The 27846-nt window shown below is 40.2% G+C and overlaps 1 long non-coding RNA gene across 1 annotated transcript in view; it reads left to right on the top strand.

Moving 5' to 3' along the window:
• Positions 1-24015: 24015 nt before the first annotated feature.
• LOC132652307 (uncharacterized) overlaps positions 24016-27846 on the top strand; it is a 29218-nt gene continuing 25387 nt past the window's right edge. Inside the window, exon 1 of the long non-coding RNA XR_009589803.1 lies at positions 24016-24246. This is a non-coding gene — a long non-coding RNA (uncharacterized LOC132652307). The remainder of the gene's footprint in view (positions 24247-27846) is intronic.

Here is a 27846-nt window from a genome sequence, read left to right as displayed (position 1 = left end):
AATCACTAACTTGGTGATCATTTTTACTGCATCCAAAGAAAACATATATTACCCACGCTGAGCTCAAACCAATTGTCATTGGTCAGAGACTGGGTTTTTGTTTAAACTGGATTAATATACTTAGAAGGTTTATTTGACAGGCTAATCATCTAGAAAAACCAGAAAGGAAAATCTAGATGAGTTTAATAATTCCACTTAACAAAATTAGAAAGCAGGAGCTGGAGAGATGGCTCAGCAGTTAAGAGAACTGGCTCTTTTCTGGAGCACATGAGTTCAAGCCCCAGCACCTACAAGGCAGCTCACCACTGTCTGTATGTAACTCCAGTTCCAGGGAATCCAACACCCCCATACAGACATACACATGGCAAAACACTAGTGCACATGAAAACAAACAAAAAACACAAAGAATTAGAAAGGAGTAAAATCAAAGGAGAATAGTTAACATAAAATATCAGAGAGAGAAGGTATCTTCTTAGCTCATGTGACTGCTAGCCAGTAACAGTGTCTAACTGGAGCCACAGAGGGTCGGCCTAGCTAGAGAGGAGCCTCCACTGGGAAAGGCCTGACTTGACAGGCTCTTATTGGTCACATATACTGAATCTCTAAGTTAAAACCACACGAGGACTTTAGTGTGCAATGAGTTTCTTCGGGGCTAGTCCTTGGATTCTGATTTTGTGTAAGGAACACCAACAATTGAGCGCAATTGAGCACTCGATTTCAAAGCACTTCATATCTATGAAGAAATTCAACCTGGGAATATAAAGGGAAAATTTCTTAATGCCAAAGGTACACACACACACACACACACACACACACGAATGTAGACAAAGGGTAAAAAGGTAAAAAGGGCTACTACATTCAAAGAGGGAGAGTTTCCCAGCTTGCATCTGACTTCTCACCAGAACCGATACCAGTCCGGTAATAGCAGAATGCACTTCTAAGCTTTGAATGAGAAAAATCAATATATGGAACAGTTTACCCAGAGAAAACATCCTTCAGTGATATAGGTTAGAAACTTTGTTTCCTAGGAAAATAGAATAAAAAGGAAATTTAACACCATCATGCCTGAATTAAAAAACAAATATATATAAGGCTTTTACTTGAGAGTGGGGTCGCCCGCCGGAGCAGAGCTGCTGGTGGTGAGGAGGGCAGGTTTCCTGGGTTAGGGTCCTGCTAGAGTGTTGGTTACAGGCTGAGTGGGTGTCAGGACCAAAGCCACAATATCAACTATTTCCCTGGGTATCAGGATGGCAGTTATCATGGGGCCATGCTGCCTGGCTGCAGAGCTAGCCCGGGATGGTCACTAGTTTGGTGCCATGGGTGCTGTACAGGGAGCCAGCCTGAGACAACCACCAGTTTGTGTTGTGTAGGTCCTGGTGGGCAGGGCGTGCCCCAGAAGGCCCTTACCCAGTGCCACACTGCATGGGTGGGGCATAGCTCTCCTGCGACCACTTGTGAGATGGCTTCAGACACACAGAGTCCCTGGGCACCCCTAAGAGGAGTAAGTAAATGGTGAAGAAATGGAAGAAAAGGAGAAACAGAAGGATGTGGGCACGATGAAGAGAGGCAGGACTGGAGACTCGAGGGTAGTAGGGAACAGCCTGATGTGAGTAGTCAGTGATGCCGCCTGGGACCCTGTGAGGTCCTGGCCTGTGCTGCCACTGAGGTCTGTGACCCTGTAGTGGCAGGGGTCTCATATCATCAAATGCTAGGTCTGGGCTGCCACACAAGGCCATGTTGCTTTCTGAGGGCTGTGCAGAACCGGCCCTATCCCTCACCTAGGCATCGTGGGAGAGGTGGTCCTGAGGGTATGACAGCAGCAGAGTTGACCCTGCCACTAACCAGCCGCAGTGCTCTGGAGATCAGGCTCAAACATCACCTAGAAAACACAGTAGAGTTGGCCTTGGTTGTAGGAGATCTGGGTGAGCCAGCCCTGAGACTCTGGGCCTGGAGGAGCTGGCCCTGCCCCTAGCCTCCTGTGGGGTGGAATAGATGAGGAAGAGATGCCCCCTCCCATCCCTTGCTGCTTGCCACTGTGGCAAGCAAGACACCTGGTCCTCAGGTCATGGGAATAGAGGAGGTGGCCCTGTCCCTTATAGACTGCAGCATTGGGGAGAGCAGGCTCTGCACTTCTGCCTGGGCAACATGGCAGAGCTAGCCCTGATGGCATGGGTTGAGCCAGCATCAAGGGCATGAGAGCAGGAGAGCTGGCTCTGAGGGCTACTGCTTTGGATGGGATTGCAGGGGCAGGGCTGGAGAGCCTGCCCCAGTGGAGTGAGGCGGTGTGAGGTGGGGTTGAGGCAGGCTGACCAGCTCACATACCTATCAGGCCCAGATTCAGTGCTTTGACTTGGCCTTATCCTAACATCTACCCCATGGATGAACTACAGGAGCGTGTGAAGAGACTGTTGCTACAGATGGAAAATGACAGGATCTCCATGACACAAGGTATCTGAGAGATCTGAGAGGAGTCCCAGTGATGTTCCAGTATTGCTAGTGTAGCAGGAGACAGAGTACTCAAACCAGACCAATGACTCATTGCAATGAACATTTGCAAGCAAAGAAGGATGGACAAAAGGGTATCTGTGGGACACACTGTGATACACTACAACTTTTACAACAAGATTTTATTTTATTTTTTTGGGGGGGGATATTGCAAAGGTAGAGGATGGATACATGAGAACGGGGAGCTGAATGGGGTTGGGGTGCGAGATGTGAAATTCATAAAGAATATCATAACTTTGCCTAAAGTGATAACAGAAGCAAAGAAAGGCAAGTCGAGCAAATTGAAGAGAGACATCAACCAGTCATAAGTGTGTGATGGTAATAGTTTCTCCTCCTCACCACTCTCTAAAGTCCTGGCGCTCACCGCCATCACTCTGCCAGGCATTTTGATACAATGATGACTACGATGTAGCTCTCTTCTGCAAATACTTCATCTTCCACTATGTAGTAATATATACTTTTTTTTTTCTGAAAAAAGTTCTTGTGTTCAAAGAGATTAACTTTTGCTTGACCTTGTAGCCAAATTAACAATATGTGTTGAGATTATTTAAGACCGTGTTCTTAACTGCTGTGCTGCTGTGTAATTTGGATCTGAGTTTGAGCTGCCTTTAAGAGAGTAATATGACCAAACTTACTGTGTTTTGGATGTCCCATGTAATCAGATTTTACAGCCTACCTTAAATTATGTACTCTTCCATACCCATGACTCAGAGTAATAAATATATGTGATGAATGCTGTGGTAATCATTTATTGAAAGCAATCACAGGTTGAGAGAAACCTCAGACCAAACAAATACCCCATCAATGTTGTAAACAACATGTGGATACAGGACGACATCACTTGTTTGCAGTTTTGAAGCTTATTCTGTTAGCTGGGGTCAGTAATGTAACTTCTAGCCTTGTAAGACTCTGTTAAAGATCTCTGTAAAGAACGCCTCATCTCTTTCCTATATCATGTTTTCTGTGCTGGTCAATAAATACATAATAAAGTCTTCTTTTTACGGACAAGGATAAATACAGGCAAAGATTAGGCACATCATGTGGGGAACAGGGACAGGCAGAACCACACAACAAATAGACCACAGGCCAATAACCAGACAAAAGCAAATATAGGGAGAGGAATAGAGAGTTCAAAGATTGAGTTTGTATTTTCATTTCTTATCCATGCAGGGTGGTACCTTTTCTGTGGTTTCCTGTGATGGGTTAACTGATGTGCTTACTGTTTTAGATGACCCACACATGCAATCTAACAGTTTTGACGAGATGCACTAGGTATGTCTTTCAGTTAGGCAGCTTCCATTCTGGCACTGGTGACGAGCCATATTTACTGAGAACGTCATCCAGGTGTGGCGCTCCATGATCAGGTGTGAGTGATGCCAGTACCCCTTTTCTCTTTTTTTTTTCCTTTGGATCCATAAAGGACAAGAAAAAAGAGAAAATAAAAAGCCGTTGCCTTAATGCACAACTTCTCAGTGCCTCTTCATTTTCTTCCCAGATTCATTTTCCCTAGGGTTGCTGCAGAACTGGTGTAGGCATAGGAGAGAGGACTTGGGTTGACTCAGCAGCTCATAGCATTCCTTAGTTGCCAAAGACTATTTCATATTCAGCTGAAATTGTTCTTCGCACTGGCATTCCTATTTTATTTTTAGGGCAACAAGGGTCATTTGGAGGGCAGTCAATGAGAACCAATAACTTTATGGATGCCTAAATATCAACAGTTTTGTCAATATTATGGCATTCATCAAGACCTTTTTACTAAAATCTCAATTTTTTTCATTTCTTTATTATATGCTATTTGTTTATAGAATTTAGATACTGGTTTTTTCAGAAAAAGAGCTAGAGAAACGGGAAGAATATTATGATGAACTAGAGGTAGTGGCACACACCTTTAATCCCAGCCCTTGCAAGACAGAAACATGTAGATCTCTGTGAGTTCTAGGCTAGCCTGGTCTACATAGTGAGTTCCTGGAAAACCAGAGCTACATAGTGAAACTCTATCAAGAGAGACTCTCTCTCTCTCTCTCTCTCTCTCTCTCTCTCACACACACACACACACACACAGAATTATGGGCTATAATTTGAATGCAAAAACAGCAAATACCATGTGTGATATTTGATTCTATATGACTAATGTTGATGATAAATAATGACTAAATATGATGCTGAGTTGGTATCTATTTTATCAAAACTTAATTTTGAATCTACATATAATAATAAAATATAAGCACAATAATCTTAGAGAATATATAAATTGCTTTACGTCATTAGAGTGAAAGGAAATAATTTAATTAAGTCAGAGAGTTGACTGATAGTCTATGTGAAATATTTATATAAGTGAACCAGTTCTACATTTATCATACTATCAAAATTTAAAATAATTTATATTTCTTTTCATGCTAATGAGTGGCAAAATTACTTTATCCTTGCTTTAACATTTTACATTATATTTTATTCTAGTTTTCATATATTTTCCATGATGTAAGTACGGTATTTGTCTCTATTATCTAATTTTTATGTCCAAATTATATTTTATTTACTGTCTATGCAAATGGTATATATCCATTAAATATACGTGATTAAAAGGACAAACACACTTCTTAAACTTCTTCATAAATCCAAGTTGGATATGATGACAAAAATTCTATAAAACATTAAAAAAGATTTTAAAAAACTGATGGACGAGAAACCAAGAATGTCCTTGACATGATGTTGTAAATATGAGAAACGGAAGAAGAATCAGTGGGAGAAGTAGCAAATCTTCACTTAAAGGGCTACCTGAGTCAGTGCTGGCAATTTTGCATCATTAAAATTTTTGATGTATAGTTTTGATCATTTACAAATCTGAAGTAGCTATTTTCAGCTCCTTAACAATAGTAAAAAGTTTAAAGAATTATCTTTTAAAAATCTGTTCAACTCATTACTAAGCAAATTTAAAGACATATTAAAATAAGTTTCACTTAAAAATTCTAGTTTCAAAGGAAAGCCTGATTGGAATAATTGACATTAAGTGCTGTTTTGAGTAGCAAACCAGTGACTTATTAACTGACATTAAACAGGAAAACTTTGTGAAATGATATTAAATTAACATTTGCATTAAATTAATAAAGAATAGTCTGCATAATAGTAGATAAGAAGGAAAGGATGTCTGGCTGCTTACAAATGAGAATGAGAGAGAGAGAAAGAGAGAGAGATTCAGACAAAGGGAACTGCTAAAGACAATGGTAACCCTCGGTAGACTGTATTTGCTAGAGAGGTGATTGCACAAATGAGAACGCAAAAATACATCCAGCATCTGTTTCAGGGACCACAGAAAAGTCTCGATAAACCGCATCCCTCAACTTCTACTTGCCATTGTGTTTCGAAAAGTGGATTTTGGAAATCCTTCGACAGGAACTAGAAATGGGCTAATACTTTCAACAGGTGTGATGTAACAAAACCGTTTGTAAACACCTATTTGGTTTTAATATTAATTTCTCTGATTTCCTTGTGGGAGTCTTCTCATTAAAATATAAGGTCCCAAAGTTTATCAACCAATGTGTTTGATTATTAAGCCATCAGGTGGCTCTGAATGTATTTCCAGAGTCATTCCATAGTTTACAGATATGGTATTACCACCAGAAAGAGAGGAAAATTCAACTTTGTTTAAATCACTACCGTTCTAGTGCCTGCTGGTGTCTGAGAAGGACCACACACCAGAATTTGTTTAGTAGACTTAGGGAAATCAGGTTGAAGTTGCTGTTTTCCCATTAAGCATTAAGCTGACTCAAGTGATAGGTAAATTGATCATCCCAATGACTGATCATTTTGTCACACTGCCAATTTCAAATGTAGGCTCCAATTTTGATGGACCAATCAGATGCACTCGCCTACGACTTTCAATCTAAATCTAATGTCAGAAATAATTACATATAGAAGAACATGTTTTTGGCCATTGGGGGTGAAGACATCAGCACCATTTTCTTTAGATCACAGTGTTGTGAGCTGATGCTGGTGGCTCATATTCTGGAAGAGTGGCTGCCTGGTGATGGTAGCAGCATCTTCATGTACACGGCTGTCACATGGCTGCTGAGTACCAGTTACATGGATGGTTTCCTTCTGTTCTTACCCAGTTTGCCCAGCATTCCCAACAATTCTGCAAACTAAGTTTGCCACAAATTTCATTCCCTTTAATGTGTCTGAGTCAGTGTTGGCCACATGTAAGAACCCTGACTGATATGAGGAAACTTGCGTTAAATTTCTTGGTTTATAGTACATAATGGACATTCAATAAATGCTCATTAAATGAATTGAATGCGTGAATAGGCCCCTTGCTCCTCAAATTCTGCATCTTGACATTAGCGTCATAGATAATAAATTAAAGGTTTCAAGGAAATCTATCCATTGTTCTGGAGATACTCTGACCTATGATCAGCTTTGCGTTTCTATGCTGCGAATCACACAGAAAGCTATAGTGACACTTTTGTGGAAACAATGACCTCGGAACTCTTACTCTCTCTACTGCACACTTGCCTGTAAGGGATGTATGGGCAAAAGCAAATCTGGAGGCAATAAAATGTGTCTCCTTTAATGGCATGCCATCTCCCTATAAAGGACTATGTCTTAAAAGTGGCTTCTGTAGCTTTGCTTTAGGAAATGCCTCATCCACAGGCTCTAAAACTTTAGCATAATTTGTTCTAGTTTTATTTATGTTACTGTGATAAATTATTCTGACAAAAAGCCACTAAGGGGGAAAGGGTCTATTTTCCCTTACAGTTCCGGGTTATAGCCTGTGATGTTAGAAGTCAAGATGACAGGAACATAAGGTACCTGGTCCTACCATATCCACAGTGATGAAGAGAGCAGAGAATGCATGCTTGCTATTTGCCCTGCTAGTTTTCTCTACTCTTATATAGTCCACCGTTCTTAAATTGGGATAGAGGTACAACCTATCTTCAGGCCTGGTTTTGCTGTAGCAATTAACAGAATTATGACAATCCCCTACAGACATATCTGCAGCCCAACCTGGACAGTCTTTCATTGAGACTTCTGACTCCAGGGAATGTCAAGTTGACCTTTAAAACTAACCATCCTATTTATCAAAGACATATGCAATACAAAGATGGTTGCCTTTCTAGTAGTAAAGAAATGATGTGATAGAGTTTGCAACCCACGTGTCCCTCTTCTTTTAGGTTACATTGTTACTGAAAACCTATTATGGGATTACTACTACCTGTGGTAATTTAGAATTGTCTTAGCCTAGCATTTTATCTGTTTTACCTTCTTTTTATTACAATAATAATCACAAACTACTGTAATTTTTATAACTGTTCCTTAAGTGAATTTTTGCTACTGTTACTGATAGGAGAGAATTGTATCTCTGGAGCACTCTGTACTGTACTGTCTCCTCACTGGTTCTATTAGAGATACTAAGAACCTCCATGAGAAAACCTTTGCTCTTTACCGATTACTTCATTTTAGGAAATACTGTCATCATGTGATCAATCTGAAAACTGTGATGTTAGACACTGCCCCAAAAGAACTTAAATGTGGGAAGCCAATAACCAATAACACAATAGTTGAATGTGCCACAGTACTGTTGTGGATTATAACAATGGGTTTTGAGGAAGAAATCAAGGACTACTAGATCAACCAGAAATCAGTCTCAGAAGAGTGAGAATGACATTCTATGAACTCCTTTATTGGAGACACAGCAGTAGAGGGGGAGCCAATGTGTGTCATTATTATGAAAGGACTAGGCAAAAATAATGGGCGAAATAAGATTAGACCAAATGTCACCAGATTTTCATATTTCTTTTGCCCCCAATTCATTTGCCATTCAGAAAGAAAATGTAGATAGTCGGCATTTTTTTTTAAAAAAAAAAATGTTCACCCAATTCTACTAAGATTGCTTATTTGTAATCCAGTTTTGTAGTGGAGGAAAAATGGAAATGAAGGAAAATATTTAAGATTCCGGGAAGCAACCAAGTCCCTGGGCACCTTTGCACAGAATGTCCTTGAGGCAATGTTACCGACATCTAAATGCCAGCAAGCAAAGCTGCCACTGTGACTCAACCTGAGGACCACTGGGAGAGGTGGTGAAGGAAGTTTTCCAGCCACTTCCTCTCAGAAAGGTCAACCAATCACAGTTGCTCAAGGTTCTTCTATAGAGTCTTTGTTCTGCTTGTGGAGACCCTTAAGTAGTCACAACTTCAAAGACGTGGTGTCTGCAGGAAAGGTGGTCCTCCCAAGCAGGATTGTGTAGGGACGGGAAACAGTTTCAGGTCTGAGTTTTATGCATGCTTGTATTCCCTTACTCTCCTGAGACTGATTTTTCCATTGTGTTTTTGATATTCATCATTAACCAAAGGAAAACCAAACAATCTACAGTGGATTAATCACGCTAAATATATGAACGCTCAGAGACAGAAACCCTAGTGGAAGATTGAGCTTCTTAAATGCTGTTTTGGAAAATGTTCAGTGAGATCTTACTTTCCAATCAGCATCAGTCTAAATGAGAGCTATTCTGTGCTAAAAAGCAATTTTCAGCTGAGTTTATATGGGTATGTATGTCTGTTTAGCTAAAGCATAAATTCCAATGACTTGATTCTTTGCAGAAAATGAGGGAGATTCAGAGACAGAAAGCAGCTGGTGGGCAACTCGAACAGTTACAGAGAGGATAGAAACAGATTTTAGAAAGTTACTCAAGAGGAAATGAAAGCTTAGAAACTGCTACCTTTGCTTGTTTTCTCAATAACACTCCCTGTAGCACCTTCTCTTCCTTCTCTCTGACCCTTGTTGTTTTTAAACAAAATCCTAAACGTTGGATTTTTACCAAAAAAGACTCAGGAGCCAGCTGCTGGGGTGAAAGCCTGCTAGCTCAGAGAGGCAGAGAAAGCACTCAGCTGACCTCTTTACTCAGCTGACATCCCAGAAGGAAAAAGCCCCATCTCCTCCTCCACCTGTCTTAAGTACCTTTCAACTCAGTGTCCCTTCTTCCTGTGTTTTCTTATGTTCATTCTCCATCAACTAGTCTCTTGACCCAGGGTTAACTTTATTTAATCCTGTTTACAGAAAGCTCTTGGGTTAAAGGTGTGTGCTAGGGCTGAGCCACACCACAATAAGAAACTGACTTTTCCAATTCACAGTCTTGGGGTTCACAATGTGATAAAATATCCTGCAACAGGCCCTTGTTTAGATGGCCCCTTTCTGAGACTTTCTGTAGCACCTTGTTTTAAATTGTAATCCTTTATCCCCACTGTCCCCTTCCTCCCATCTTTTACAATATTTCTCCAGAGAACTTAGCAGCACCTGACATACTGCTTTAATTATTGTCATTTGCAAATGAAAGCAAGGAGTGCTTGTTTTGTTCATGTTTTATGCCTTGACAAGATCAAATACGCAGGAACACAAATGCCAATTGATTAGATAAGGGGAAAGAAGCAGCTTGAAGACTGCGGAGTGTATTGCAGTTCCCTGCATTGGAAGTAGAATCTGAACATAGATATGTGTCAAGTTGTTGTAGCTAAAACCATGGTCTTGGGAGCCAGAGGGAAGCTGACAGTCCTGCAAAGAGAACTATTTTGCTGTATTCTAAGACAACAGAAGGTGGTAGAATGATAAAGTAAAAGCAGTAATCACAGGCCACATCCTATACCAGAGGGTGAAATTCCCATCTCTAAAATTTTCTTTCTTCTCTTCTCCATCTTTCTCATGCCTGTGCAAGCTTTAATACAGACAAGAGCTGAATTTTTATCTCTCTGTGCAGGCCTGATTACTCTGCATCTCAAATCTATGTTACAAGTAACAAGATATTATCTTATGATTCCACCATCTCAAAATCTAATTTGCATTAAAAAAAATCTTAATTTCAGTATTCTTGAGAAGGCTCCTAATTGACTCAAATTGATTAACAGTGAAAGAATGGGCTGTATCCACGAAACCTGAATTAGGAAGATGAGAATAGCCATCATCCCAACTGCATCCTGGCATAATTTCAATTATTGAGTTTTTGAAATACTGTTTATTGACCAATAAGTTGACTTCATTGTAAGGAAACTCATTTCAGAATATTCTTATTCAACACTATCCAAAGGAGGGGGGGAACTTTGCTTTTAAAAGAATAATATAACCTCCCCAGAAGAGAAAAGAATGACTCTCTGTTGATTGTTTACACACTAAAACATAATAAGTATTTGTTGAATGACTTGAGAATCTGAATTTTTCCCTCCTTAACTCATGTAGGACAAATTCAGAAAAAGTTGTCAGGTCTTTTATTTTAATCAAGCTGGTGTATTGACCTCAAGAATTTGCTAACATTTCTTTTTTAAACACTGTCTATGACTGTAGGCTTAGACATTTTAACAAATCTACTTTATTTAGGGTTTTTAAACTCTTCTATCTCCCATCGACTCCCTCCCACCCTCCACAAACACTGGGTAGGAGAGAGGAGGTTAGTGGGGACAGGGGACAGAGTTCTCTTTGCTACTTCCTGCTGGGTAGGGTCATAGGATTCTTCTGAGGGAAATGCCAATATCAGTCATCCAGGTAACTGGCAAATCAGCAAACAGCGAACGCAGCAGCAGGACAAAGCAGCAGCAAGCAGTCCTCCTCCAAGAAGCTGCCCTTTTTCCTTCCGGCTGTCATATTTATATCCCTCAAAGTCCTCAATTCAACTATATCCAGTTGGCAAAGACCTCGCTGCACATGAGACACTTAACAGGTATGCAGAAACTAAAATCCCTAACTTGGAATTATAACAAAAACACGTTTACGTATCATAAACCAAAACATCCACAATGTATGACCAAGAAGTTGAGGAAGGCCTCCTTGACAGGGTAGTTTAAAATGTTTCTATGTCTGTCGGTGTTAGCTCTTATACTTTCAGTCTTGCAAACAACTGGAAAAACTACGACTTCTTCCACTTACGATTATTTTTCTTTCTCTCATGTGTGTCCTTATGAAAATGGGTTTCTTTTTTTCCAAAAATCTAAATGTAAAGAATTTTAAATCTATCTCTTTGGTGTTTTGGACTTTCATGGATTTTCATTTAGAAGTTCCCACAATACTCTGCACTCCATAGCTCTTCAATAAATAGATTTTATAAATAAATTTCAGATTGTCTTTCCTCAAAATGACCAGAATACTTACCATATGTGTATGTACATATAAACATATATTTGTATACTTTAAAAATATCTTCAGTTTATTCCTCTCTAATAGCAGGTAAGACCTTTTTGACAGAAAACAGGAATTTATTACAATCAACATTTATAGGAATGTGTATGTCTCTTTTACAGGAAGGATCATATCAACAAGTTCACAGATCATTAGAGAAATCTACTGGTGTGGCCAGAGAGGGTGGAATCCATTATAAGCTGTGTAGAACCCCATATAGCTAAAACATTCATCATAAAAGTTCAATTCTATAACTTTTTGGACTGAAGTGACTTGTGATTTTTAAATAGTTTTAATATACATGCAATGTGTTTTGAGAATATCTACTCCTTATTCCTCTTTTTGTGGTGGTTTGAATGAGAATGTTCCCCATAGCCTCATATATTTGTATGCTTGGTCCTCGCTTTGTAAAATAGTTTGGGAAGGATCAGGAGGTATGGCCTTGTTGGAGGAGGCGTATCACTGGGTGTGCACTTTGAGGTTTCAAACACTCACACCAGGTCCAACCTCTCTCCCTCTATCTGTCTCACTTTCTCTTTCTCTTTCTGCCTTAAACTTACATGTAAGATGTAAGCTCCCCGCTGCTGCTCCAATGACGTGTCTGCCTGCCTGCTGCCATGTCCCTCACCATGGTGGTTACGGACAGACCCTCTGAAACTGTAAGCAATCCCCCAATTAAAAGCTTTATTGTAAAAGATTGCTTTGTTGAAGGATGAAATGATTTTAGGGCTGGAGAAACGGCTTAGCACGTAAGAGTGCATACTGCCCTTCCATAAGCTTGATTCCCAGCACTCATGCCAGGGGGTTTGCAACGACTGGTAACTCCAGCTTTGGGGACCTGACACTCTCTTCTGGCTTCTTCAGCGCCTCGATGTCCATGTGGGGATATGCATGAGCTTGGCCTCATCGCAGTGCCGCTGGTCCCTCAGGATGCACACAGAGAGCTTGGGGGGTGGGGTGGATAGCGTTTGTCCTTCTGAGGGTCGAAGTTCTTCGGGCTGATCCGCAACTCCACCATGTCCAGAAACCGTTTGCGCTGGTTCTCCTGCAGGACTTCTGGCACCACTTCCGCACTGCCTCTTCGAACAGGATGTCACTAGAGACTTTGCTGCTCCAGCTGCAAAAACCGGGAAAGAGCAAATACATGTGTTTTAAGAGAGCGTTTGCTTTCAGGCTTTCTATACGCATTCCGTATCCTATCACCTTTCCATTTCTTTTGCTTTTGCAAGTGTTTGTTGTGGGTCACTTGTCTGATTTTTGTCCTGTGCTGAGTAGTAAAATAATATGTTCATTGGTGGTCCCTTCACAAAAAGGTTGCAGGGCAACCAGAAAGTCAAAGCCTGCGGAGGAATTGGCTTACTTCAACATGGTTGTTGATAAAGATTCCTTATGAGCCAGTGGAAAATCCTGGACAAATGATTAACCGAATGATATAACCCAGGTAGACAGGTCTATTAACAAACGAGATTGATGGATACTGCAATTAGCAAGGAGGCCCCTGTGAAAACCACGTGGATGGATGTAGGCATGGAAGAGGTTGAGTGCTGCCACAGAGGTGATGCTCAAATAATCCCAGAGATTTCACTGGACATGCTCCGACGAGGGAAGGAATGAAAGATCAAAGCATCAATGCAAACCAGCCCTACTTGAGAAAATCATTTCCAAACAGTGCTGTGTGCTCCGCTGGCAGTTGGGGGGTGGGGAGGGAGGCAGTCGCCATCGATATTTGAATCGTCTGCCAGGGTTCACGTGCATTCTTTTTAGAAGTGGTAAAAATGTTTTGTTGGCCCTGTCAGAAATAGATGAAAGATGACAATTTATATGTTGTTGTTACGACTGCTGTAATTCTTTTGTATTCCTGTCTCAGTGACATTCAGTTTCATTTCTTTCTTTCTTTTTTTTTTTTCCTCTTGTAAAATTGTGGCAGCAAAATAAGCTGTCAGGTGTCAAATGTGGAAAAGCCTGAGCTTCTAGGGAGATGAAAGATGTCTTAGGCTATGTCCTCATTTATATATTGTGAAATGGTGTGGGTACAGCCTTATTTAGGCAACAGCTCACAACATCTTCCACAAACTTCATTCCTAAGAAGGGAGATTTTTAGAATTGCTGTGTCCTAGCTGAAAGAGGTGAGGCCCCTTCTGTCATCCTCTGCCTCAGATGAGGTCACTTGCCAATTAAAATACTAGCTCAGAAACACATCAAAAAGGTTGCCTACTGATTATTTTGACTCCAAAATGAGTAACGTAAGGACCTCTGTCCCCTCTCACTCCTGTGCTAACTTCAGTTATTTTCATTGCTTTCCATGTGTCACGTGCTGCAGTAAATATTTTACATATATTTTCTCTTTTGACCCCTATTTCAATCCTTAGTCTAGGTGCAGTATTGCTCCTCCTTACAGGGTAAGAAAATTGACACTCTGAGTGGTGGAACATTTACTCATTTCAAAGTTAATGAGGGCCAATTGTTGGCAGAACAAAGAGCTGATTTAAAGTATATTTGACTCTAAATCTTAAACTAACACCATGACAAAATTTCTCTTTCTGGTGGCCGACAACCTTTATTTTCATTCTGAAAGATGCATTTAGTGAACCAAAATAATCCTTTGACAACCATCAGGAATACAGCTTTGAGTGACTTTCAGACATCTGTAATTATATTAATTTCAGCAAGCCACCTGCTCTGCGGATCTGAGTCATAGTTCAGATGATTTTTCTCTGCTGGGGTAGGTTCGTTTCTAGATCAGTCTACTCCTAAAGGACTTAGAATGTGAGACACGGCTTTTCTTTTCAAGATTGTTTTATAAGCCCCAACTTATTTTTATAAGTAGTTTCAAGCACAGATATCCATTGGGGGGGGGATTAATAGAAAATGTCTAATTCTTTCTTTCTTTGATAATTTTTAAGTGTTTGTAAGAGAGTCATATTTCTTTTATTTGTTTCTTTTGTATAAAAACTACATGCTCTGGCCATGTATTTTCTCTTCCTCTCTGGTTCAAATAAACGAATCTTATTTCCCACCCAGAGAGACAGTTGTTAGAAAGTCAGTATTTTTTTTTTTTTACTTTTAAAAATCTGTTCACTTTCTAAGATTACATCATCTTTCTTTAAAATTTTTATTTTTATTTTTTTAAACAACTCTAGGACTCCCTGTCAGGAATTTCATGTCACTGTGCTCCCAGTCCCTTGAGTAGATTTCTTGTCTCTTGGCCTGTTTTCCATGAACTAGAAGGTTGCCAGCAGGCCAAGCTCATGCTTAGATATCAGTTTTCTTCCTTGCATGCTGTCCACAGTGGGACTCCGTCACCCTTGTTGAGTGGATAAATCCTGGTTATTGAACTAGCGCCTCTCACTTGAGTGATATCATGTTACATGATCCTTTCTACAGCCATTTTCTCTATTACTTAGAATAACCCTCTGAAGTAGGTACAACTTCTCTCATTAAAGAAGACAACACTGAAGGGTATAGCACAACGCCTGGGCTGAAATAAGCCCTTAATGACTGTACTTCTCCTTCTCATCCTCTAGTCTGAGCTGGAGTGCACAACAATTAATTTTCCGACACCAAATAATCCAGGACTAAACATCACCTAACTAGTTGTATTTTCAAAACTCTGAACTGTTCTTTGAAACTGAGTCATTGGTGCACTCCCCATCCAGTACAGATGAAAGTCCCATTTTAACACAAACCATGTACAGGGTATGAATTAAAGTCATAACATTTACTGACTTCAAAGTTATTTACACAGAGCAAGGACATGACTTTGAGGCCGAACACAAAAAAATGTTGAAAGCTTTATTCTTAAGTAATACAAAGAAGCATCCAACATTTATCTTTTACTGAGATACATAGGAAACCGAAGGCAAAACTTTCTAAAACAGTGGTTCTCAACTTGACTGATGTTGCGACCTTTTAATACAGTTCCTCATGTGCTGACCCTCAACCCTAAAGCCATTTCGGTGCTGCTTTGTAACTGCAAATTTGCTGCTCTTTTAAGTCATGATGTATATATCTGATGTGCAGGATATCTGGTATGTGATTCCCCAAAGGGGTTGTGACCCAGGTTGAGAACCACTGCCGTAAAAGTTTAGCTTATGATCTGGGAATCTTCACCACACTGATGGAGTAATGTCACTAGGACTATCCTTCTGTGAAAACTGAGTCAAGAGCCCGCAATGCTACGCACCGTAGTCAGCCAGACAGCCTTTAAGTGTTACCTCATTTTTCTCTTATCAGTGAAATGTCTACATTGCTTAGAGTTTATAGATTTTAGGTGTTATTTATATATGTGAGTACTGTGTAACACACAGTATAAGCTCCAAAACTGTAAATGACACGTAAAAGTATGATCATATCATATCTTGGCATTGGGAAACTCCTGTGGTTACTTGTTGGGTGAATTTATTCCCCAAGCACGTCCCCTTGAGCCCCACTGTCACTGGAGGAGGGCATCCAAGATCCAATTTTATAAACGCAAACATTCCTTGTACTGACATCTCGAAAGGGTCAATCCTGAGCTACAAGACTTCCATCCAACACCTTATATATTTGCAAGTTTAAACATGTTTCCTGTATGATGGGTAAATGTTTTATTAAAATTTGAGTAAGCATCAAAATGAAAGTTGATGTGTATGCTGCAGTTTAGATCTGAAGAATTCTCTTAAAGGCCCATGTGTTAAGGGCTTGGGAGGTGAGGCCTGCTAGAAGGAAGTTAGGCCATTTTGGGAATCACTTCCTGTCTGTAACAAGCCTGTCTTACTACATGCTCCCTGTCATGAGCTTCTTCACACCAGACCCAAGGAAAGGGGCCGAGAGATAATAGAGACCTCTGGAACATGAGCCAAGATACAGTTTTTCTCTTTATAAGTTGAATATCTCAGGTGTTTTGTCATAGTGCCAGAAGGCTGATACATACACTTATACCTTCACATAAAATGAATGGATACGTTTTAGCCTGGATCTTGGTTAATATACATCTTGTATGTGCATGTGTAGAGCTTTAAATGAAGTCTTTGAGACAGTGGAAGCACCTGTAGAGCACAGCTTGAAAAGAGTAGACCTTTTCCTTGTTTGTCGAAAATTACTTTCAAAGTAGACATATACTTGCTTTTCAGCGTCTTGCCCTGCTACAAATAGATCACATCTACATTGTTTGATTGGATGAATCACCAAGCATTTACAACCCTATTTCATCAAGGCAGACATAGGTACTAGAGCTGTTTTGACAAGGTTATTGAAAAGATTGAGTGCTACGATATCCTAGGCCCTACCCACAATGTAGTTAGCATTCATATAATGGTGCCTGTTTTTTTTTTAATTATTGAACTTTCTTCTTATATTAGTTATGTTTATGTGTTTGAACTGTGCAAATTAGATAACATTGGTTCTAAAAAGGAGATGAAAAAGGGCTCCACTACTCGGTTGCCTCTTCAGAAGCAAATATAATTAATTTTATTAGCTTACAACTGAACCTTCACAAATTAAGAGAGCCAAATATGGGTAGCTGGCTTCAATTATAAGTAGGCAGATGGTTTTATAATTTAGACTATCACCCATGTGGGAGAATTTGGTAGGTGAATAAAATCAGAATTTTAATGACATGATTGCTTTTTATGTGACCACAGATTTAAGTAATTTAAGATGCTTGGCTCTTGGTGGCTTGATGAGAGTAGAGTGCCCTGTCTGACTAGAAATCAATTTTGCCTCAATGGGAAAGCATGGAGAAACAAGCTTTGAATGCTAGTATAAAATCCTTCCAGAACCCTATTTTTACCTGTGCCACAAGTAATCCTTGCTGGTAATGAGATCGTCTTTGTCTTTCAAACCGTTTCATTTTAAAATTTTCAAGCTCACTATTGGTATGCTAAAAACAAGAGCTTTAAAAAAAAAAGTAAGGAGCACTCCTAAATAATAGTGTAGAAAATAATTCAATTACAACATACTTTAATATAATCAGTTTGTACAAAAACATATATTAAAATAGACAGTCTGTTTCATTAACATTCAGCAGGCATCTCCTTCAGCTGGAACTGAACTTATTTCAGACTCATACATACAGAAATCTCAGCTAGATTACAAATACATGGGCACACACAAGATTAAACAGAAAATGGTTCCTTAGTGTTTAAGGCACTGAGGTTATTTTAGCGGATATATGTATCTATGTATCTCTCTCTCTATATATATATACACATACTATATATATGCATATATATGACATTCAGTGCCATTGCCTTTTTGAATTTGAATAAATTATAGTTTTTCAAACCATAATTACATTGGTTTATACTTGATGGTTATGCATTATATTACTGAGCCAGTATTAATCAAGATTCTGTGAATTTATGCTTCATTCCCTGTGTGGCATATTACTGCTCATGTCCTTCGGATAATTACACTCATCTGTTGCTTTGTATTATGTGGTCAGGAGCCCCTCCCTCCACAGCTCTCCTCAAACACTCTGCTTTCACACCCCCTCCCTCCTGCACATAGCCAACTTTAGCCAATACTTATTTTTTAACTGAGTGATTCTTTCACCTTTCTGTCCACCATCCTTCCCACTCATCAAAACCAGATTGCATTTTGCTACAGAAGAAAGATGTGTTCAATAAAACTTGGCCAAGAAGATGGTTATTGATAAGTCTTTGAAAGGCAGCTGTATTGCTTATGGACCACTGGGGACTAGAGTAGTGAGACTCAAATTGCCTGTGGTGTCAAGCAAAAAGTAAATCAGATTCCTTGCAACTTAAAAATTTGAAATAAAGTAATCTCTCTGTCTTTTTCACATTTGAGAAAAGAGTTGTAAAGAAAGGAATGATCCTTGAAGATAGCCTAAAGTATTGTGTATCATGATGGAAAGTGATATTTACAGGACATAATGAAATATTTTCTAACCACACTCTTAAAACTGTAATTAGGTTTAGGGGTAATACAATAAAATAACCCATAGCTGAATTTAAATTTTCAAAAGTTCTCCATAAGGCTCAGTGGTTAAGAGTGCCGGCTGCCCTTCCAGGGACCAGGATTCATTTCCCAGCACCTGCATGGCGGCTCACAGTCTTTGCTAACTCCTGACTCCACTGAGCCGTCTCACTGGCCCAATGGAATGTTTTATTTTAGGAACGTTTTATTCAAGTAGGATTTGGCTAGCCTACATATAGGTTGTTTGAGACTCAAAGAAGGCATGACGAAGCACATTATTAAAGAAAATGGTGGGAGCCCAATAAAGTTTATTGAAAGCATACACATGCGAGTGCAGGTCAGTTATGTACAGCGTGGCTCGGGACAGAGAGAACTGGACTGCAAAGATGTCTTCTTTACACATCCAGGGGAGACTGGGGTGCAACAAGCGCGGAGGCTCTCCCCCGCTGACCACTCTAGCGTCTGAGAATGCTCTCCTTAGGCATAGCGGGGAGACACAGAGGGAATGCCACGGTCCTGACCTGGAGCGGCTACCCGCTTAAACGTGGGAAAGTTGCCTTGTAGGTAGACCGTGTTCTTGCCTCCCGATTCCTCCCTGCTGATACCCTTTATAATCTCACTGGACATACAAGTGAAAATTTCCAGGCCACTTGTCAGATGGGGTCCACTTGTAAGCCTCCCTCACCTCTTCTCCAGAGTTAACCAATGTCCAGGGTTACAGACCCAGGGCAAGTGGCCGAGGTGCCTGTTTAACCTATCAAAGCGGACCTGGCCTCCGGATTCTCCCAGCATCCCTCAGTCTCTACCTGTCACAGGGCGTTGCTGGCCTACCCCAACCTTTACACTGAATTTTCCAGACCGGGGGCTAGGCTACCTTTCCCCCAGAGGCTCCTCAGCATATAATCCAGGCATTTTGGTTTTCTCTTTCCTCTACGCATACCCACGTTCTTCCTGTCTTCTCTGTCTCCCCGAGGAGATGCTCAGAAGCTGTGAGGGCGGTGTTCAAGTGTTTTTTTTAAGTTTGAATATTTGACTCTTTTAGGCTATGAGAAAAACGATTAAATTAACGTTGTTTCCCCCACACCCCTCCCAATAAAATTAAATAAGTAACCTGGTTTCTAAGGTCAGAAGTAATTAACGTGCTTATTTGTTTTTAAACGGCCGCAAGGACATTATTTCTCTTTAAGCCACGAGGAAGCCATCCATTCTGGCCTGACATAACCTTTCCTTCCCACAGAAACCTAGGTGGCTGCCTCCTATGTCTCCTATAGCTAATTTGTGTTGCAGGAAGAAACCAAAGAGCTAGTGAATTGTAGCTGCTTAAAAAAAAAAAAAAAAAAAGTTGGGGAAAATCAATAATAAATTATCTTTCTCTACAGCAGTTTAGGATCTTTGGGTAGCTCCTCTGACATGTAGATGGAGTTATAAATTGATTTAGTAGAGGACGCTAAAGAATCTCCCATGCCCTGGGCTGCCTGGTGAACGCAGGTTAGCGAAATAAAAATAACCCACCTTGTCAGAGAGGCATTGTAGGAGCTGACGAACCCAGCAAGTTATTTTTACAGTTTAATGAGCTAGGCCCCGGCTTCCACAGGGAGCCACAGCACGTGGAGTATTTCATAATTTACTGCTGTAAAATGATCAGGATTCATGTTGTCTATAAAACATGAAAAACCTTCTTCATTCCTTACCAATTAGATCATAGTTACAACTCACAGTTCCTTTGAGCTTAAAAGAAAAAAAAAATTTAACTGCTAGACATAAATGAATGCTGTGGTTAAATTAAACCCTTCAACAGCCCAAACAGGCTTGAAAGAAATGCCTTCTGGATGTTATTAACACGCATATTTAAGTGCTATTTTTAAATTTTAACTGCAAGCCATAGCAAGCACAAATGTTTAGAATAGCTATTTTGGCATCATGGCCTTGCGTTCACAGTTTTTCATCTTTACTAATTCTTTCCAATAATTATTTCACCTTTCACTACTTAATTTTTTTTTTTTTTTTGCAGATAGAGCAAAGTTGTTCTGTGAAAATAGTCATATTTGAGGAACAATGATGTAGCTTTGTCATCAAAACAACAACACAGCATTGTCATCAAAATTTCTCTTTAATTATTATATTAACAGGATCCTGTCTTATCTTCCATGAGTACATTAAGATGTGTAGGAACTGAAATTTGAACTTAATAACTTTAAATGCTATATATATTTATGCTTATTAAAGTAGGTTTACTATGGAACAAGTTAAACACAACCGTCAAGCCATCGTATCAAGCAAAGTAAAAAGGAGAATTTGTTGTCAGTATGTGCAAATGTCTGAGCAAGAAGGAGGCAGGGGCAGTGATAAATATGGAGAGACAAAGACTTAGTTTTCATATTACCTATTCCATTTGGTGTGGCTTAGTAATTTGGATATATAGAGTAGGAGTTTACTAAGCCTGCTCTAACAAAATACTTTGCCATGGGCAACCTGTACAACAGAGGCTAAAAATCCAAGATCAACCACCCTGGTGAGTTTGGATTCCCCTGGGCCATCCTCTGATTTGGTGAGAAGAAAGAGAAGGTCCTTAAGTTGAGGGAATGGTCTCTATAAGAAAAAGTTTTGTAGGGATAGTGATAAAATGTGAGGGTATGTTAAGGGGTGGGATGGCTCTTTCATTTGCCTTTTAAAGGTCAGTTGTTGGTTTTCTTGTTAGCCGGGGAAAGATGGAATGGCGATGTAGATTTGATTTACACTTCCCTGATGAGAAAGGATGTTGGCTAACTGCGTGCATTCACCGGCCATCTGTACATCTTCCTTTGAGAACTGTCTGTTTAATTCATTTGCAGTTTACTGCTTGGATAATTTTTTTTTGGTATAGCATCAATTTCCAATATGTGGGGATTATTTCTGGAGTCTCAGTTGTATTTTATTATCTATGTATTTTTATATAGAAGAGCACTGTCTTGATGACTGTAGCTTTATGTTAAGCCATGGCATAAATTCTCCAAAGCCAAATTTCTTTTTCAGATTTTCCTTTTTTTAGTGTTATCCTAAATCTTTTGCATTTGTGTATAAACTTTAGAATGCCAGGGATTTATATGTGTGAAAAACATAGATCAATTATTTTTAGATTACATTACACTTGTTGATCAATTTGGGAAAGTTATTTTCAGTCTTTCTTTTTCAGTTGTTTTTCTATTTACAATTATGTATTCTCTATCAATGGGGTTACATTCTGAGAAATGTGCTGTAGATGACATGTAAGTGTATTTATGATTTACCAGACCACATGATTTTGTAGTGCAACTGTGGCTTATATGGTTTAGTTGTTTGCTAAAACATTGTAATTTGGTTCATGACCGCATTTTGATGGTCTTTAAGAATATATGCTGATATTTTACATTTTTCAATATGAAAATTTTATGACTACTTTTCTAGAGTCATATTTTTAAAAACTGTTTTTAGTTAGCATACAAAATGGTGGGCTTCATGATGACATTTTTATACATATGTCACTGTAAATTGCTCACATCCACTCACCCATTAACCTTCCTTGTTCCTACTCCCCTTCCTTTATTAAATAACCTAGTTGTCTTCTTTCTTCATCAAAATAGTTTTTTATACTTTTATGTCATATATAATATATATGAGATGATATATATGTATATATTATGGTTTATGTAAATGGGATAAAATGTGATCCTTACTCTTGCTTATTCTGCCATAGCTCTCCCTTTGCACCCTTCCTCCTTCACGAAATCCTCTTCATGTTCATCTCATGTTCATCTCTGTGAGTGGTGGAGGACCACTTAGCCTATAAGCATGAGGTCCTAAGTTTCATCCCAGAACCCATTTTCCCCTCTTTTATTAAAGACACAGTCTTTTCTTATACAATACAATCTGAATGCAGTTTCCCTCCCGCTACCACTCCCACTTTCTCCCTACCTCTCCCCACCTCTTCTCCTCTCCAGATCAATTTCTTTTCTGTTTTTTATTAGAAAAGATCAGGCTGCTAAGAGAGAACAACAAAACACAACAAGAAAAAAATATAAGAGGATAAAACAAAAACTGTATCAAAGCTGAAAAGCCAATCCAACAGGAAAATAAAAGAGCCCCAAGAGGAGGCACAAGAACCAGAGACCCAATTTATTGATATATTCGGGACTCCTGTGGCGGGGGGGAAACTAAGCTGAAAGTCATAGTATATATACAGGGGACCTGGTTCAGACTCGTGTAAGCTACTTCAGCTTCTGTGAGTTCATACAAGCTCTACTCAGTTGTTTAGAGGGCCTTGTTCTTGTGTCCTTCAGTCCCTCTGTCTCCCTAACTCCTTCTTCCTCGTCTTCCATGGGTTTCTCTGAGTTCTGAGAAGGAAGGGACTTGATGGAGACATCTCATTTAGAGTTGCATTAAAAAAAAATCCAGACTTAGTGACACGAAGTTATAATCCTGCAATGGGGAAATGGAGATGGGTGGGTCCCTGGATCACACTGGCCAAGCATCTTAACTTGCTTAATGAGCTCCAGGACGGTAAGAGACTTTGTCTTGAAACACTGAGTAGATGGGGCTGGAAATTGTGGTTAACGTGAGGGTCAGAATTTGGTTCCCAGCATCTGGTCAGGTGGCTCACAGCTGCTTTTAACTACAGCCTCAGAGGGCCAAATGGGGATGGAGGGCACCAAGGAATCAAGGCCTTCTAGACATAGCAGACTTTACTTACACATGAACTCACAGAGATTGTAGCAACATGCACAGGGCTAAGCCAGATGGGGTGCCAGTGCTGAGAGAAGTCCCTAATCCAGAAGCTGTTTCCAACTGGTAACTTCTTGCAGACATTAGACTAGTTTTCTCCAATGAAGTCTCACTGGGTGTACAAACTACATTTAAGGTCCCATGATCAACAATAAATGGCCAACACACACACACACACATACACACACACACACACACACACACACACACAGGCACACACTGAGCTCAATGATTTTTATGGAAGTTTTTACTTTTTTTTGTCTCATAATATTTTGTCTGTTTTCCCTCCTCCTTTTGTGACTTTTGTGTTTGCTCATATATTTTGATTTCCAGTTTTGTGTGTTTTGGTATTTCTGTATGTGTGTGTGTGTGTGTGTGTGAATGTTTGTATATACATCTGTATGTAGTTCTTGTTCTTGTTCTTTGGCTCCTCCCCATTTGTTTGTTTTATAATATTCAGGTTTGCTTGTTTTTATTTTATCTTATTATTATTATTTAAGGTGCCATTTTTTTTTTCAAATGAGAAAGAGCAAGAAAGGTTGTGGATTTTGGGAGGTGGGGAAGATCTAGGAGGAGCTGGGAAAGAGGAAACCATACTTTCAAAAAAGAGTAGTTAGCTCTTGAGGAATGACAGTCTCTGCTCAGTAGACCCAATATTACTGGGTTCGGCCTCACTTAATTTTCTTTTCTCTAACAGCTCCTCATTCTGTGAGTCTTAGCAGTTCCAGTCTGGCATTTCAGGCCTTGAGGTTTTGTGAAGAACCAGTGGTCTTCAGTCCACCTTGGGAGGCTGAAGAAGCTGGGTCAGCAAAGGCTGATGACAGTGACAACACCATCATCACCATCATCATCACCATCATCATCATCATCATCATAAGCAGCAGCAGCTGCAATGCACTTCCTGGTGAGAAATGAAGACAAACAAGTGAAAAGGTATAGATTTCCCCTAGATCTGCCTTCTGGCTGGGCCACTGCTCAAAGGTGCCACCCACTGTGGGGAGGGCTCTCTCCCCCAGTTAATCCTTCAGGAAATACTCTTACCAACGTGGCCAGAGGTATCTCTCTTAGGTAACTGCCGAGACAATGAGAGTGACAATCAAGGTTAGCCATCACGTAAGCTACTTGATCATTTTGTCAAAACCTGATGTCTCAAGATAATCTGAATTTAATATGTGAAACATATTCTAGCTCTCATTTAAACATTTTTAGAATTTAACTCTGTCCCCATTTTTAACCATTTATCCTAAACTTTTAAAGTATGCTTAAAAATGTTTGCTTTTGATAGCATTTTGGTATGTGAAAAACTGAGGAAAAAAATCAAATATTTAATAATAATAAATTATTAAATGCATCATAATTCTTTTCTGTGTTGAAATATTTAGCAATGAAGAAAATGAATCATACCATTGAGGCCTATATAACACAGTTGAAAGTGCTTAGGTTCCATTCTTTCTGGAAATATTTATCGAACATTCATTCAGTCCCAAATATTGTAGTGCCACAGGCTGACTATGATAAATAAGATACATGTGGGTCCTGCCTGAATGGAACTTAGAATCTCAAGGAACAGCAAATAAATCAGTAACTATGACTGCAAACGTTGACGGAATATGAAAAATATGAAAAGCATGCAGATAACCAGTACCCAATGGTCCAAAAAGGATGCTGGCAGCTCAATAAAAGGCAAGTCAGTAGAGCAACGCAGTGATACAGTGAAGGGCAGGAAGAACTGTGTTGGCAAAAGTGACAGCATGTGTGAAGAAGACTCTAGGAAGAGCGAGACGAGGGCTTTGGTGTCATGTCTACGGAAGTGCATGGAGCTGAAGCAACTTCATTTGATGGGGATCTGAGACATCAGAGGTTCAGCACCTAACCAGGAACCCAGAGATTCACAGCAGCCATGGTTTTGCGGGGCTCTGATTTGAAAGCAGTGAGATTTGTTTTCTGTTGTCCATACCTCTCATGTAAGTGCCTTCACGTGGGGATCTAGAAAAGGCGGAGCTCCAAGCCTTCTCAAAGGGGCACTAATCTATTCGTAAGGGACCCACCCTCACTTCCCAAGAGCTCCGCCTCCTGATATTACCTAATGGTGCTGTGAAAGCTGGGAAGACAGGCATTCGGACTGTAGGGAGACCTTTGTAGGGTTCCAGAAGTACTTATCTGGAATGTTCTTTCCCTCGCTGGTAATTCGTTTCTCCCCAATGAAGTCTTTTCTCTACATCCTATCTAAAATTTCAGCTTTTTGTTCATAAGTTTTTACATGTCTTCTTATTCAATAGTGAATAGGAATAAGAGATGGGGGAAAATGTCCTGTGCAATGAAAAAGAAAAGGAAAATCTGATGTGAATACTCATAGTGGGAGGGGGAGAAAGCAGTAACATAACTAAAGAAAACTTGAAAGATGTGAGGAGAGACCAAAGGAGCAGTGTGTGTGTGTGTGTGTGTGTGTGTGTGTGTATGTGTGTCTGTGTCTGTGTATACATATTGTGTGCAGGCAGGAGGCCAAGGTGGTTTTCTACCTTATTTCCTTGACACAAGGTCTCTTATTAAACCTTGAGCTCACTGCTCATTGGCCAGGTTGATGGTCAGAAGTTTTAGTACTTTTTCTCCCTTTATCTCCATCTTCCCATACCCTCAGTCCCCCAGGGCAGAGGCCATAGATGTACATGGCCATGACTGCACCCAAGTGTTTATGTGGGTTCTAGGGATCCGAACTCAGGTCCTCATACTTTCATAGCAAATGCTATTGTTCTCTGAGGCATCTCTCAGCTCCATAGTATTTCTAAATCTCTCTCTGTCACTCTGTCTCTGTCTCTCTCTCACACACACATGTTCCAGTGCTGAGAACTAAATCCAGGATGTGTACATGCCAAGCAAGCATCCACCGCTGAGTCATGTCCCTAGCCCCACCTTTCCATATTCAAGTATAATACTTGGAATTACAAGAAAGAAATAATTATTTAAAGAAACCAAGGAATAACTTTCCTTAGACTCTGACTGGTCTCGGAATGTTTTTTAATACTTGAGGTGTGTGTGTGTGTGTGTGTGTGTGTGTGTGTGTGTGTGTGCATTGGGTGGGGAGGACAGCAGGGAAAAATATAGGGACTTGAACATGCTAGGCAGGTACTCTACTGCTCTGTTACATCTTCAGCCCCAAGACGTTACCTTTAAAATATGATATTTGTTTTTCTGTTCAGTAAATATTGAAGGTCACAAATAAATAAACCCAGTCATAATCGCATACCTCCTCAAGAGACAACTGCCAGTAGCATTGTATTTTGCATGTGGTCCCATATGCCTTCCCTGTAATTAAGATCCCAGAACATATAGTTCATTATGCTTTGCTTTCACCACTTACACGAATGCTCCGACAGCTTCCTAAATTAGCTTCAGTCTAGACCTCCCCACCAGCCTCAAATCCAACTTCCTGCCTGACATCCCCACAGGGAAATGAAAATGAAAATGCCTAAATGAAGGACTTGCTCTACATAGATAGCCCTCCTCCCCTCATCTTTCCTCTCTGAAATTAGTAACACACACACACACACACACACACACACACACACACACACACTGACGTTTTTGGTAAGCCTCAATCTGAACATTACTCCTGTTTTCTGTCTCGTTCCTGGGCCCATCCAAATGATCAGAAATCTGTAGCTATCCCAAAATACATCTCAGGTGTTGGGTTACTACTTCCTCTCCTGTGGCTGTGAAACCATCCGACAGAAACAATTGGGAAGCAGAGACTGGGCTGAGCTCCCAGTTTCTGAGAGTTCAGTCCTTCGTGGTAGGGGAAGGTATGGCTCGGAGGTTCAGTGCGTGGCAGCAGGACTATGCGGCAGAGGCTGCTCATGTCAGTACGGACCAGACTGCATACACAACAGCAGGGACCAGGGTCTGAATAGCACCTTCTAAGATCCGCTCCTGAAGCCTCACCCCATCAGTTTCAGAATATAGAATGTAGCTCATGAGGTTGCCAACAGTTACATCTCTTCTGAGGAGAAAAATCCATGGAAAACAGATGTAAAAAGTAAAAAGAACAGACCCTCAAATGTCTAACATTCCAAGTGAAAAAGAAATGTGAGTTCTGGAAATGTGTCTGTTTCTACATGCTGGCCACATCATTGTTTGTATCTAGATCCTCCACAGGCTCAGGGTTTCAGCACCGGCTCTCCAGCTGGTGATGTATTTGGGGAGGCAACGGGAGCTTAAGAAGTGGTGCCTGACTTTATTTGGAACATGTTCAGAATCCAACTCGCCGCCTTTACTGCTAGGATCATCGTCGTCATCTTCCCTCAGATTACCGAAACTCTTAACTCTACTTCTTGCCACCTTCACCACAATCAATCAGCTCAAGTGAGTGTTGTTTAGAAATAAAATACTCTCAGTATCCAAGTGGGTTCCTTAGTAAGGGGAATAGGGACTGTCTCTGACATGAACTCAGTGGCTGGCTCTTTGACCACCACATCCACTGAGGGAGGAGTAGCCTTGCCAGGCCACAGAGGAGGACATTGCAGCCAGTCATGATGA

Source organism: Meriones unguiculatus, chromosome 2, assembly GCF_030254825.1.
Source record: "Meriones unguiculatus strain TT.TT164.6M chromosome 2, Bangor_MerUng_6.1, whole genome shotgun sequence".
In the NCBI taxonomy this organism is placed as follows: Eukaryota; Metazoa; Chordata; class Mammalia; order Rodentia; family Muridae; genus Meriones; species Meriones unguiculatus.
This window is presented reverse-complemented; position numbering and strand designations above follow the sequence as displayed.